Genomic DNA, 9,959 nt, shown 5'->3' with positions numbered 1-9,959 from the left:
GGTGCTGTACCTAGCTGTGCAGTCATGCGTGAGCAGACTGAACAGCAGTGGGCTCAGGACACACCCTTGTGGTGTGCCTGTGCTCGATGACATGGGCCTTGATGTGTGTGTTGATCTTGACTGTCTGCAGCCCGTCTGTCAGTAAACTCAGCATCCAATTGCAGATTGCCTTCAGCTTCTCCACCAGTTGCTGTGGAATGATGGTGTTAAAAGCCGAGCTGAAGTCGATGAAGAGGACTCTAGCATAGGTGTTTTTCCTCTCCAGATGTGACAGGATCAGGTGGAGAGCAGTGGAGATGGCATCTTCAGTAAATCTATTTACTGAAGATGCAAGTTGTAAAGGGTCCATATTTATTGGAAGACTCTTCTTGATGTGCTTCAGAACCAAGCGCACAAGACATTTGGTCACAATGGGTGTGAAGGCCACGGGGCAAAATACGTTTGGATCAGACATCTTTGGGACTGGAGTAATGACAGCAGTTTAAAGACAGGTGGGTATAAATTCCTGTCTGAGTGATGTGTTAAAGATCTCGCTGAATAAATCTTTCAATTGCTCCATGCAGTCTTTCAGAGCCTGTCCAGGGATGTTGTCCGGGCCAGCCGCTTTGCGGTTGATGGCTGTAATGCTGTGTTGCTGGATCACAGCAGCAGCATCTGTGCCTGGATGGTGCTGTAAACATCAAACCATGCGTAGAAGTTGTTCAGTTCCTCTGGTAACCCTTGTGCTATCCTTGGCACTTTAACATTGGTAGTGGGGTCATCTAGACCCCACAAGACAGTGCGCTAAATTTGTGATCTCGACTGGTGTCCATGGATTACATGAAATCTTTCTGCCTTTATCCACCTTTGTCATGGTAGGGAGAACACGTCAATGTAAGGGTGGGGTCATCTGGACCCCATGGGATAGCACAAGGGGTAAAGGGCGGTTGTTCCGGCATATTGTCTCTTTCTCACACATGAAGTGGCTGTTCAGTTTTTGTGTGTACAGCTTCTTTGCCCCTCTAATCCCCTGTGACAGGTTCGTCCTTGCCAGACTGTACGCTGCTGCATCTCCTTATTTAAAAGCCATGTTCCAAGCTCTCAACAAGGAACAAACGTCTCCTGTTAGTCATGGTTTGCAATTTGATTTCTTCCTGACGGTCTTGACCACTGTCACATCATCCACACATTTCTTAATGTAGTCAATGACGGACACGGTGTGTTCCTTCAGGTTGGTGATATTGTCAAAAGTTGCTGCTGAATCCTTGAGTTTGATTTAACAAAAATGAAAAATAGCCCCTTCAGGAAGACTAAAAACCAACCTGTTGTTCTGGTAAACGCAGAATAAGTCAGTAGATGCTGTAATCTGTAGAACTGATGGCCTCTGTGACAGGTCTTTCAAAGTAAAAGCTGTTCTCAAATTGGTTGCATGAATGAAAATATTTAGATTATTAACTTTGCCTAAAAATTAATAACTTTTCATGGTTGGTGTGGAGCTTTTGCAGAAATCTGTGAGTGAAATTTATAAAACAAAAAAAAAACAACAAGAATATGAATCTAAAAATTATAAAACTGCTTAATTTACACTCACTCACACATATTTTTTTGAATGAGACACACTATATATTGTATGTTTTGGATATTACAAAACCACATTAGACAGTGTTGAGCTTTAAATGTTGATGGTAAAACACGGATCATGGTTTTCCTCTCTGATGTCAATCATTCAAGTCAAATGTACTTCAAAGGTTTTTTGTTCACTGAAACCACTTTGCTTTACAATTTGAAGAGAATTTTTTTAACAAGTTGAAATCAACCAAGCCCATTCAAAGCTGCTTAAAACCAAAAGCATCCAGATGTCTCCTGGACTCCTCCCTGGGGAGGTGTTCCGGGCATTTCCCACTGGGCGGAGACCTGGGAAAGACCCAGGACACGTTTGAGGGACTACGTCTCTCTGCTCGCCTTGGGATTCTCCCAGGGGAGCTGCAGGAAGTGTGTGATGGCTGCCTACGCTGCCACCCCATCAGAGCAGTAACCTCCTGCACCGCACCCTACATATATCCGTTCACTATATCTTTTCGCATATACTTTTAGATTTCTTTTTCACACACACATTTGAACATAAAATTGATTAACACGTTTCAGCTTACTTTATTATAATTTGCTTCATTAATTTGATGTTATGCTTTGAGTTACCAGTGCTGAGGGAACCAGGCCTGACACAAGAATGCATGCCAGTCAGCAGAGGCCTGATATTCAGCACTAAACCATCGGCCAGGGGACAATAAATTATCTTGTGTTGCTTTACTTTAGTTTCTATTTTGATGCTCTTTATTTTCATTCATTTGTGTATGTTAATTTACCACAGGATGGATATTAGTTTAGTTTGCTTGCTGTATTTTGTCTTAGTCTTTTTAAGTTCCCCCTTGTGTGTCTAGTTGGTCTGATCAGTCACTATATATGTTCCATTGTGTTTTCAATGAGGTAGGTCAGTTTAAGTAAGTTATCCTTTGTCAAATTCAAAGCTTGAGTTAATTTTGTTACTTTGACCTCTTTTAAAGGCCCATTTTTGCCCATTTACACGTTTTGAAAAATAAATTTAAAAAGGTTTGATAAAATTGTTTGCTGTCCTTGTCTTATACTGCTCTGTCCACCACTAAGTGGTTGGGGAGAGGAAAATCTGGACATTTTTGCGTGGACTGCTGCCCCCAACCCGGCACCAAATGACCTGAAAAAAATGAATGGATGGAAAATTGTTTCACCTCATTTGAAATTGTTTCTATATTTCTAATTTTTCTTATTCTTTTTGTTCTTTTTTTTTAATCTTATTACTCTTTTGTCTCCTTGAGAATAAACAAATCTACAGAACCATCATGTTTTAATAATTTCAGATTAAACTCTTCAACACTCAGACAGAGAACACAGATGAGCTCTACGTTTCTGTGTTTATTATCTGAACCTGATAAAGTTCATATTGTTTCAGGATCTTATTTTGCCAACAGACACACGTGTTCACGGAGCACTGATGGTGTTTATCTCCTTTTTTTCACCTTAATTAAAAAAAATACTAATGCTGTGGCTGCTGAGTCATTTTGTCAAATTACTGATTTGAAGAAAAGTTTAAAAAAAAATCTTTATATCTTAGCTTTTGCAATTAATGAAAGTGTTATTGCTTCTACAGCAGAGTTCATCTGGCTTCAGGGAGTAATCTATAGGACTCAAATTACACCTGTATTATTCATGCAATTAACTCCAAGGTACTTCTAGGCAGATTAAATCTGCATATTGCCAGTGTTCATGGCAAAGTAGTTCATACTGGAGTCACTAAATGATTTCTGCACCATGCTTTCACCCCGAACAAGGACCCTGTATCAAACCATAAATAAGACATACCTATGACATTGATAATAACTGGAATTAAAAGTTCCCAAAGGAAACACACAGTAGAAGCTGCGACATAACCAAAATGGCACATTAGGTAGAAAGAAAGGTAAAAGGAAACAAAAGGTATTAAAATATTGCTAAATTGAGTTCTAATAAATTTAATTAGGTGATGTGTGTGACAGTTGGAAAAAGGCCCTACGACAACAAACAGTGGAAAAAGGACTATGGTGGATGAGTAGAGACAGCAGAAACTGTATAACTATGAACAAAGACAACATTACTAAACTGAATACTAAAATAGGCCAGGCATGTGACAACTGAAAGAAGCTGAACAATAGGTGGGGCCAAAGATGTTTCAAAATCACAGAGTAGCTTAACAAACTGGCAGAAAAAGGACCTTACTATGCAAAGTGTTGACAAAAAATCCTGTGTCATCAGTAAAACTTGAACTACTACATTTCAGGCCGGCTGAAAAACATATATGCTAAAGAGAAGTTGGGCAAAGTGGAATAAAACTAAAACAAATGCTAAAATCTGCAATACAGACTTTTGTTAGATTAGCCAATCTTGCTATATTAATGTAAATACTCAAAGTTGTAATAGTTAATTGAAAAAAGTGAACGCTGAACAACAAATATTAAACAATTGGCGGGAAGGGTTGAAAGAAACAATGCATTTGTGAAACAACAATGTAAACACCAAGAAAAACATCCAAATTGAGCTAAAGAAAGTATAAGACAGCTTGAAAGAAAATATTATGCAGAAAAATACTTTTGACCAACAACCAATTCTAAAAACTTTGGAAAATTGGCTTGTGTCTGTAAGCTCATACATTAAAAAAGTTTAGGAAAGCTGAAATCTGGTATTTTATGGGATTCGTTTAATTATTATATTTTATAAATGTACATATTATTTACTGTTGTTTTATTTTTCGTTTTAACTGTCACTGTTTACATACGATGACTTTGGGTACCAAGAAAGGCACCAAACCGAAAAAAATTTAGTTTTTGAACCAAAGATGAGCTCTGCACAAGGGCACAGTGGTCTGCACTCTTGACCGACAGCAAAAAGTCCCTGGTTTGAATCCCTGCTGACACTGTTCTTGGTAGAGTTTGCATGTTCTCCTCGCACATGCGTGGGTTTTCACCTTGCACTCCAGCTTCCCCTCACGGTCCACAAACATCCTGATGACTCTGAACTGTGCATTTTTTTGTGTGAGTGTGTGATTGTTTGGCCTTGCAACAGACTGATGACCTGTTCAGAGTGCACACTTTGCCCAACAAAAGTTGGACATGGTCCAGCAGCCCCGTGACCCCAAAAGAGATTCAGCTGGTTCTGAAAATGGATGGAAGAACTAAAACTGCAGAAAAACTTAAGCATGGAAACATTTGAATCATGGCTCAGAAAGAAAAGCAAACACACAAACAGTGCAAAACACTTCCACAATCAATCCTTCCAGACTCATAGCTGGGAATTGGTACACTTGCAGAATTATTATTATATGGCAACATATACTGATGTCATATAATGAGCTAAAATATGTTTATTTTAAACATAATTCTCCAACAACTGACCAAAATAAACTACTGAATGTATTTTAAGTATTTTTTATTGGATATTTACTATGTTGAAATCTATTTAAACCAGGAGAAGAGAAATCAGAGACTCAAACTAACTTTATAAACTAAGGATTTTTTTATATAATTGAAAAAATGGTTAATAAATGGATAATAAAAAGTATTGCTGATTCTCCATGGCCCCTGCGCGCTGCGCGTCCTTGTCTGTCAGCTGTGATGTAGCTTGTCCTCCTAGCGCTCGCGCGCACACTCACTCACGCAGGCGTTTCTGTTGCCAAAGCACCGGGTTGGAAACATACAGGAACTGCGTAGTCAGGGGGAGCCGCAGCAGCATCGGCGGCAGGAGGAGGAGGAGGAGGAGAAAGAGGAGGAAGGAGTTTACGGCCACACTAAAGTCCGCTATCAGCCGCCGAAAGCTGGCAGCGCGAGCCGGGTGGGGGGACGCTGATAGAGGGGAGAGGCAGATCGAAGGGGAGGGGGTCAGGCGGCGTACACGGAGACTCCCTCCTCGGTGTCGGTGGTGACGGAGGGAGAGACGGCCGAGCCAGCTGAGCCGGAGCCATGGATCCAGCATCGGGCGCCCCGCGCTGTTGTGCGTGAGACCCCCCGTCCTGCGAGGGACACCTGTCACCCAGTCAGGTAAACTAACCCCCCTCCCTTCCTCAGCTGACACGTTCGGTGTTTTGCTCTGCGTGTTGTGTCACGCGCACGGCCCGCGTGCGTCAGTAGGAAGCAGTTGTCACCATCGCTCAGCGCTGTGGGAGTGTCAAACTTTTCCTCAGTCCTGCGTCTTTTTGTCAGCAGCATTGGAGCAGGTCGGGGCGTGCCCGCACCGGAGCCCCGCGCCGGCTTTGCGTGTGCGCGTATGCGCGCTGTTTGCTCTGGTCAGAGCCTGTGAATAGCAGCCTTTCAGCCCTCTGCGCACAGCCGTTGGGTGAACACATGCTGCACTGTGATGCCTTGCTTCCCCTGCAGCCTGCTGCTTCCCCTCGCTTTATTCGAAACGCAAACTTGCACAAGAAAAAAAAATCTGATGAGCCCCATCATGAGAAACCACACAGTCAGTGTTGTGATGCTCAGAACCGGCTTTTTCATTTGTCCCCTTTCCAAAGCTGTGGGAGTTGACTGAAGGTCGATCATGAAGGCTGCAGGCTGTATGTTTCACCCTCAAAAAAACCTGTTCAGAAAAATGCCAAGTGCTGCCTGATTACAGCTATTTCATTCAAATGCTCCAACCAGAGTGCACGTGAGTCTCCATCTCCACCACTCCTACATCTCTCGTCCTCCAGCCTTGTTTATTTGATGTCTATCTTCATGGCAGACCAAATACCAGGGAACGGGGAAAGGGAAATGGGTTCAAATGCAAATCCAGGTCTAACACTGTTAGCACGTTACACAAATCAAGCAGGCCTTCCACATTAAACATTAACCTGTACTATATTTTACTCATTCTAAAAAGGAAAGTCTGCCATGACTTCAATGACAAGGAGGAAGCTGGGTCACCACTGTACTTGCTATCTTATTATTAAAACTCCAGCTGCTGCAACTTTTGATCCTTTATGCTTAAATGCTGACTTTATGCAAAATAAAGTACATTTACTTGTGTCTGTCCATCTGGTATCATGTAGGACAAGTCCAGAGATAAAATAGCCTCGAAACATTTGTTTGTGCTTTTCTAACTTGTGTCTTCCTGTTTGTGTGTAACTTTGGATTTCTGCGTTCGTAATACCTCATTTGTAACTTGTGTCTTCCTGTTTGTGTGTAACTTTGCATGTGTGTGTGCGTAGTACTTCTTTTCTAACTCATACGATACATTTTGTGAACAACTGTGTGTCCTTGCAGTTGTGTATTCACACGTACACTTGAATATCAAAAACGGACTATTACAAAATACCATTTGCACACGCACAAATTCAAATTATAGCATCTTAAAACTAGCTGGGAATCTTTAAAGACCCACTCCAATGAAAACTGTGTTTTTGGTTTTTTAACATGATGAAGGACATAGATAAAACAATTTAAGATTCAAACTCAAATTTTTCAAATTTTTGAGTATTTCTTTATTAAAATTGTGATTAATTAGGAGCAGATGAAAAAGTTATCTTTTGTGACGCAGCAAATGGAATAGGCGGGCCAAAGTCTTCCTGCTGTGCTCCATTCTGATGCATCCACATGCAGGCAAATAGATCCATGTATGTTTTTCCTCGTCTGAGCTGGAATCTGAATCATAACTGTGAGAATGGCTTGGATCAGATATTGCTTGCTTTTTTAGTTGCGCCTCTAATGTTAGGTTGGGGTTTGTAAGTGGCTGTAAGCTAATGGTAGACGTTGATGCCTTTGTATTTTGAATTTTGCCTTTTCACGCTTAGTTAAAATGCATTGTCATCTGCGTCCTGATTGGCTGCAAACTATTGTCAATCCACAACACAATTCAGTTCAGTTTGCCAAATTAACGCAAGTCTTCAGTTGCGATCAGGTCTGTTTTCATTCCATAATACTAGACTTATTTGTCTATAAGGGTTTAAAGTTGAAACACGAGAATAGTGGATGAAGAGTGTAGTAAGGGATTTAACAGCCTTAAAATATCTCTAACCCTACTTTTTGGATTTCACCTTTTGCAGGTTTTTTTTAATTTTATTTTTAGTTATTTATTTATTTATTTATTTATTTATTTATTTATTTATTTATTTATTTATTTATTTATTTATGTATTTATGTATTATTGGAATGTAACCCCCCCCCCCCCCCAACACCAATAACTGAGGAAACACTGTATTAGCATAGTAGCATTTGTTTGCTAAAAACGTTCCTTGCGAAGGCTGGCAACCAGGAGATACATGTAACGTCTAGGCTAACTGCTTAACCAGGCATGTCCAAAGTGTGGCCTCTACTGAATGTATTTTTAAGTGTGGGCTGCAGCCAATTTCAAAATTTGGCTGTCCCAATTCCCACCCTACTCCCTAACTACTAAAAAACTATCCAGTGCCCTGGATTTTAAAAGCAGTTCGGACACTATGCGCCCTAATTTTCTTGATCTTTTTTTCACGGCAAATATGATTTTTTTACGATTATTTATGAACGACTTTTTATGAATCCACTGTGTTCTGATGAATGAAATGTTATTTTTATGGAAAAACTTTTTTTTTAAATACGTTTTTTTTTTTTTCGCAGAAATTGTTCAACTGCAATGCATTGTGGTCTATGTTCGCCAAGTAGAAAAGGAATTCGGACATACCCATGAAGCTGGCAGCATTGCTGACAAGAGCGGAAAAAATGAATCCAAAGAAAAGCTATTTTATATTTGACCAGCAGGTGGCAGTAGACACAATCAACAGAACCCACCTCGCTGAATTTACGTGTAATAATGTTAGCTGTGGACTGGTCACATGGAGCTGCAAATCTGAAAGTTAAAGATGGGTTATCCTAGCAATATTTATAAAATATTTCTACGTGGATAGTAATTTTTTCAAACTTTGCCTATTGAATTTTGTTTTTCTATCGTGTTTTTTTTTAATTGTTTCCCTTTTTTTGTATTACAAAGGCACAAAAGTGGCTCCATACATTTAGCTTTGTCTGACCCAATTTTAGGATCTGGGTGGCCACCAATAGTGCAAAAATAATCTGTGTCCCGAAAAAACAACAAACATTAAGATGAGTCATACTTCTGGGCCACCGAAATAATTAGACAATCCCTGAACTGCTGCACTTTAAGGGTTTGGTACAAGTTCAGAAATGCTCACTGTATGCACACTTATAACCCTGTTCATTTTTCACTCCTGTAGTATTTCACCATTAGTTGTTTTGAATTTGAAAACACAATTTTAATATTTGAAAATAAAATGAAAATTAATAAGCTCGTTAAACGCTTCTTTTATTCTCTGGCAGATTTTTTTATAGATTATAGCCTTCAAATTTAAAAGTCTGATTCCTTTTGGAACAATATATATATGTAAAAAAACATTATTGTAATATTCTACATATATACAAGTTTATATTTGTATTTAAACAGTTTAAAAAAATGTATGGCTGGAAAGCATAATCTGGAGCTCCATGCAAAAAGTTTGGACACCCCTGGACTGCACCATGCTTTTATTTTGGAGACTTTAATTCTAGCCCTGGCTCAGCCATATTGGTCTGACTTTATTGATATTTATTTACTACTATTCATCTGGTGGAGAAGTCCACAACTTTCACTTTTTATAAATAATTGAGCGCACATAACAACAGTTTTTGTATTTTTGACTAGAAAACGAAAGTAATGCTGACGATTCTGAATTTCTGGAAAGAATAGAGGAAGAAATTCTTTATTTTAAGACAAACAGGTGTGTTTATTTTATTATCACTTACAGGCATGTATGTGTCAACCTGCTGTGAGGGACTGCTCTCTATTTACAACTATAAGTCCACCCGCCTGTCAGGCAAAACAATGTGCCTCTAAAAATGCACACAATTCAGCTCAATACATTTTGTAGGAAAAATAGGAAAAAAAAATTTTTTGCATTTGGGCTTTACAAATTTGGGTGTGAAATCCTAACTCATAAACTCATAAACATTGAAATCAATAGGTATTTGCTCTCTTATGCCCCCTGTGATCATTTACGGTACTGCAACGTTTGGTATTTCCAGATTGATTTGAATTTCAGGAATGAAAGGTGGGGGCTTGAGGTCATCATTAAGAAGAACACCATGACGATTTCCTCAGCAGGCGATGTTTGGCGATGACTTGTGGTCTTTTGCAGAGCAAACCTCTAATAGGGGTTTACATTTATTGAAGAGTTAAATATTTAGAAATAAAAATAAAGAAAGCGTTCTATGATTTCATCTGTTTGGTATCTGGAAAGCCTTTGTTGGGTCTGAATGTTAGGTTTTGAGCTTAAAGGAGGGAGCAGAGCTGCCTGAATTGGAGCTAATTCTGGAACAATTAGTGTTTGTGTTCAAGGCAGATTAAAGTCGGGCTCAGGTTATCCTCTTTCTTGGTATTAGAGGGGTTAGAGGGACCTTTGCTTGATTATGGGGTTA

The 9,959-nt window shown here is 39.6% G+C and overlaps 1 protein-coding gene across 8 annotated transcripts in view; it reads left to right on the top strand.

The window, feature by feature from the left end:
• The first annotated feature begins 5,192 nt into the window (after nucleotides 1–5,192).
• Nucleotides 5,193–9,959, top strand: part of rgl2 (ral guanine nucleotide dissociation stimulator-like 2) — a 29,986-nt gene continuing 25,219 nt past the window's right edge. For 4 of the 8 annotated variants that reach the window (XM_078932600.1, XM_078932598.1, XM_078932597.1 and 1 more), the window contains exon 1: nucleotides 5,193–5,579. The gene's annotated coding sequence lies outside the window, so the exon portion shown is untranslated. The remainder of the gene's footprint in view (nucleotides 5,580–9,959) is intronic. The other 4 variants (XM_078932602.1, XM_078932601.1, XM_020710434.2 and 1 more) reach the window with 2 other exon arrangements.

The sequence above is a fragment of the Oryzias latipes genome, chromosome 16 (assembly GCF_053564925.1).
Source record: "Oryzias latipes strain Hd-rR chromosome 16, Olatipes_Hd-rR_3.1".
In the NCBI taxonomy this organism is placed as follows: Eukaryota; Metazoa; Chordata; class Actinopteri; order Beloniformes; family Adrianichthyidae; genus Oryzias; species Oryzias latipes.
The sequence above is the reverse complement of the archived record's forward strand: the minus strand, read 5'-3'. Positions and strand labels throughout refer to the sequence as shown.